Below are 5,455 nucleotides of genomic sequence, written 5' to 3'. Positions count from 1 at the left end.
TGTGTCTACTTCCTCTCTATGACTCCATCTGGTACAGACCCACGCAGGCCTTTGCATGCTGCCGCAGTCTCTGAGAGCTCGTGTATGTTGATCCTCCTATGTTTTGAAGATCTTGTGGTTTTTTGGTGTCTGCCATCCCCTCTGACTCTTATAATCTTTCTGCCTCCTCTTCTATGGCAGAGTTCCTTGAGCCATGAAAGGAGGGATTTGCTGAAGACATTATATCCCCTTTAGGACTGCGTGTGTCAAGGTGTCTCACTCTTTTCCCATTGTCCAGCTATGGGTCTCTGTACTTATTTGAGTAGGAAAGACTTATTAATGAGATGCTAACAGCAGACGAGATAAAAATGGTAATTACAGTTTTCAAGCATTTCCAAAATAGTATTTAAAGTTCTCCTAATCACTAAAAGTATTGTAATATGTTAGTGGCAATCCCTGAAGGCCATTTTCATATCTTTCATTAAGTTACATGTATGCTTGGGAGGATAATCCCAGACTATAAGATTTTACTTTCTCACTACAGTGTTTTCATAATTAATCTTTACAATACCTACTTGCCTAGTACTAGGGACACATAACAGCAGGCTTTTTGATTCATTTTCACTCATATCCTATCGGCAAATAAGCCCTCAATTAATTGTTTAGGTAAAAGAAGATAAAACTTTACTATAGATGGAAAGAAGTCAACTGGTTTACCACAAATTTCATTAAATTAACACCATAATTCATGATACTAATATTTTCATAACTCAATTTAAAGTTTATCTAATTGGCATGTCTTCAATGCACTTGCCAAAACAGCAATTATTTATCAGATAATTTACTGCTATAGTGACAGGTGGATCCTCTTTGCCTTGGCAAAGCCTATGGAACACATTGATGTCTAACTAGCTGCTCTAGATGATAAGAGTGTTTGCTATCTCTGTGGTTCTTTCACCAGGAAGAGCAATTTCAAAACAGAACATCAAAAGAATGCACTTCTACGGTTGGGGAGACGGCTCTGTGAGTAAACAGCTTGGTGCTTAAGTCTGAGGACCTGAGTTCAGAGACACTATACTCACATGAAAAGCCAGGCATGACTGTGCATGCCTACAGTGCTACCACTGAGGCAGAGACAGGCAAAACCCCAAGGCTTGCTCTCCGGTCAGGCTGACAGATTCAGCAAGCTCCTTGTGAAAGGATACCGTCTCAAGTTACAAGATAGAGAATGATTGAGGATGACGTTTAACACTGATCTCTGATCTCCATGCAAGCATGCACATGTGTACTGAACACACACATACACACACAAACACACACACACATGCACGCAGGCTCACTCTGTTCATTGTTTTGTTCATGGATTGTTCACTTATCATTGCAAACTTACCTTCCAGACCTGAGACATTTCCATTCTTCATGTTAAGATTTTATTCGCTGTGACACACCAACAGACATGATCAACTCACTTTGATGCTTCTTCCAGGACACACACATAGGTTAATCTTAATCATGTACTTGCTCCTTAGCCCTTAGTCTGCATTCTCCCATACTCTGTAGCTGCAAAACTGTTGTTGAGGAATGTAACTTACCTCTTGAAAAGGTAAAGATGCAACTGTGATGTGGCATTAAGCACCATTGAACAAGAAATTAGTATCTTTTAGTTCAGAGGATACAGCACCTGCTATGAAAGCCTCATGACCTATATTCAGAATTCTGCATGACCTATATTGAGAATTCTGGAACCCACAGAAGAGCCAGAAATTACATCATGTGTGCTGTAATACCAGTTTGTAGGTGGAGACTACTTGGCCATTACCCGGCCACCTGGACATGAATAATTACACAGAAACTATATTAATTGCAACACGGTTTGGCCAATAGCTTAGGCGTCTGTATTTGCATGAGACTGTGGCATACTAGTAAGGATTTTGCATCTGTCTCCTTTAGCAGCTAAAGAGTCTCCCTGGCGTCTCCCTGACTCCGACTACTTTCTCTATTACCTCTGTTTGGATTTCCTGCCTGTCTTTATTCTACTAAGCCATTGGCTGAAACAGCTTTTTTAATAACCAACGGTAATAAAACATAGCATGCAAAGCGGAATACCACACCACCAGTTCTCCTCTGGTTAGAAGGGGGATGGAAATAGGAGAATCTCTAGAAGCTTGGTGGTTAGCCAGCCTTGCATACAAACAATAATTATCAGAATGACCTGTCTCAAACAAGGTAGAAGAATGACATCCCAAGGTTGTCCTATGACCTCTACATACACACACACCCATACTCAAAAACAAGAATAGGCACACACACATATATTCTCTTATGTGTATACACACATACATACACACACAGAGCAACACCATACTGAATCAGGACTGTGAGTTCCTGCTCTCCTTTTCAGAAGGGCACATTTTGTTTTAGAAGACACCGATAATATAATAGTGCTGTATGGACTATCCTCTAGAGATTTCCATTTGTTTATTTAAAAGTTACCCTTTGTTTCTCTAAGTGGTATAATATCTAACTATTTTTGCTGTTACTGAAATAAAACATTAGTTTTATATTAGACATAGTTTCCAAAATGAGACTGTCTGGTTTCCTAGTTCTAGCAGCTACTCAGTGCTCTGGTGGCTGTACTGTCAATGTGTGAGCCATCTTCTCGGGAATTTCTGTTGGAGTCTCAGTGATAGGGCCTAGCTATCGTTTTGTCCAAATCTTTAGATTTGAAAATGAGGCCAAGGAGAGAACTTTGTTGGTTTTGTTGTTGTTTGTTTGAACTGCTGTAACAGAGAGTCGAAGACTGGAGCACTTAAAGAGAAATTTATTGTCTCATGATTCTGGGGGCCTGGAAGTTCAATATATTAACAAGTTCACTTTCTTCTGAGGTCCCTTTCCTTGTTGTAGATGGCTATCCTTTTCTGTGTTCACACCAGCCTCCCACAATGCTGTTTTGTTCTAAATCTCTTCTGAGGACGTCAGTCATATTGGACTAAAGTTCATGCTGATGACTTCATGGTACCTCTTTTAAATTTGCCACTTCCCCAAACAGTCACATTCTGAGGTCACAGGAGTTGGGACTTCAATTTAAGAATTAAAGGGACAGCAGAGCAGAAGTGGCACACATCTTTAATCCCAGCACTTGAGAGGCAGCTGTTTGTGGGTTGCGTGCGGCAAAGAAATTGTCCTGACTCAGCAACAGGAAAAAATTGGCTGTTTTAAAATGCCGGCTTTCTGCACTGTGCCGCCATTGCGATCTCTGTCTGGCTCCTGCGGGAGAAAGAGTCTTTGAATGGAGCATTTGGAGTAAAGTGCTACGATTTGTTTGATGGCAACTAGACTCACTGTGTCCCTAAAAGGAAGTCATTTTGTGCTGCGGCTCAGAGGCACAAGCAGCTCCACCACGCTACTGCTGCAATGTGCAAGAAGCAGAGGCACGAGCGGCTCCGCCATGTTGGACTGGGCGGGACAAGCAGGCAGTACCTGTTTTTGACCTAGGAATGTCACAGCTTAGATTCTTAAGCGCTTAGCGATTTAAAAGCACAAAACAAAGTGCTCCTGGATACTAAAAAAATTACAGATTCACAATAGAACTGATTCAGACACTGTTGGATGAATATACGTAGGCTTGAGAGAGAGAAAAAATATATATAAAGAATAAAGTTAATGTTTTAAAAAAAGGGTAAAGTCTTTAAAGAGACAGAGTACAGATAGTTATAGATTAAAAGAAATAAAGAAAAATAAGCCACGTAAAAATGGAAAATTCACAGAGAGTCTGGATTCTTTGTATTATTGTGTTTTCTTTAAAATTTTTGACTGTAAAGGAGCTAAGTGCAGAGAGACATTTCATTATATGGGCTGCCAAGCTAAACCAAAATGGATACAAGGGTATTATGATTTCAGAATATGGGTCTAAGGATATGATGCTTTGGAGAGGGTCTTCTTTTGTTTTCACAGAGGATGAGACTCTATGGATTGCGTCTATACCAATATGGTATGATAGACCACGCCCTCCTGAAAGGTTGCTGTGAACACCCTCAAAAAATTACTTTACTCAACTGCCGACTGAGATGACCCTGACACAAAGGTTACACCATGAAAGATCTGAATACAGCGCCCCCATTCAGCAGGAAGCAGTTTGGAGAGAAATAACTGCGCCCATATTCCCAAATATTGTTTATAAATGTTCTTTTACATTTAAAGGGGGAAATGATATAGGTATGAATAATTTGCATTGGTATGGATTTTAAGGTCAATTTTGTTATATGTATATGCATATTTCTAATCTTGATTAAGGTATTGTGATTGTGTAGTTCATTTAAAAATGTAATGTATAATTAAGAAATATAGATTAATGGATAATCATCAGTAGTCAAGCTTGTAGTCATGTTAGTTAGATTTTCTAGAGATATAGAGATATATTTCAATTAGATAGACATTCTTCATATCTTTCAAAGACTGCAGAATATGGCATTTAATGTTTTAATAACTTAGGGCTTTTCATGACAATGAGGCACGTCTGCTTCTGGCAGCACCAGCTACTTCAAGAGGAAGATGGGCATTGAAGAGGCTCCTTATGGAGTTTGATAGCCATTTGGGCAAGAAACTGCTCTTGCATGGACTGATGCATAAACTGGACACAAAGAACCTGCAGAGAGAGGACTGCTGAACTTGCCTAAAGGTGAGATGGTCTTTCGGGGTTCCTGACTCATGAAAGAGTCTACGAGACATTCTGCAGGACACAGCAAAAAGTGACTAAACTGTCTTTGGAATTTCCTGCTTGATGAAAATGTCTGCTGGATACTATGGGCCTGAAGGCTGAAGATGGATGCCCCAACGGTACAAAAGAACTTTGGGTGACTGTCCAGGCAGTGAGATGTCTCTGTCATTTCTAGAGTTTTGGATCTCTTGTTTACTTAGGTAATATTATATCCTTCTGGAGTCTTTGATGGAGTTGAAGAATGGTTAGTTATAGTTATAGTTTTCCTTAGTTATGATAAAGATAAAATAGATGTAAATATTGTAATTTTTACTTGATAACTGTTTTGTTATATGTAATTTTGCTGTTAAAGTTAAAGCCTTCTTTTTTTTTGTTTAAACAGAAAAAGGGGAAATGATGGAGGAAGGTCATTGGTTAACTAATAAAGAAACTGCCTTGGCCCATTTATAGGCCAGCCCTTAGGTGGGTGGAGTAAACAGACAGAATGCTGGGAGAAAGAAGCCGAGTAAGGAGTCGCCATGATTCTCCCACTCCAGACAGACGCAGGTTAAGATCTTTCCTGGTAAGCCAGCTCGTGGTACTACACAGAATATTAGAAATGGGTTAGATCAATATGTAAGAGCTAGCCAATAAGAGACTGGAACTAATGGGCCAGGCAGTGATTAAAAGAATACAGTTTCCGTGTAATTATTTCGGGTAAAGCTAGCCGGGTGGCAGTGGGAAGCAGCCCCGCCGCTAATTATTACAACAAGAGACAAA

This window comes from Chionomys nivalis, chromosome 2 (genome assembly GCF_950005125.1).
Source record: "Chionomys nivalis chromosome 2, mChiNiv1.1, whole genome shotgun sequence".
Classification (NCBI taxonomy): domain Eukaryota; kingdom Metazoa; phylum Chordata; class Mammalia; order Rodentia; family Cricetidae; genus Chionomys; species Chionomys nivalis.
This window is presented reverse-complemented; position numbering follows the sequence as displayed.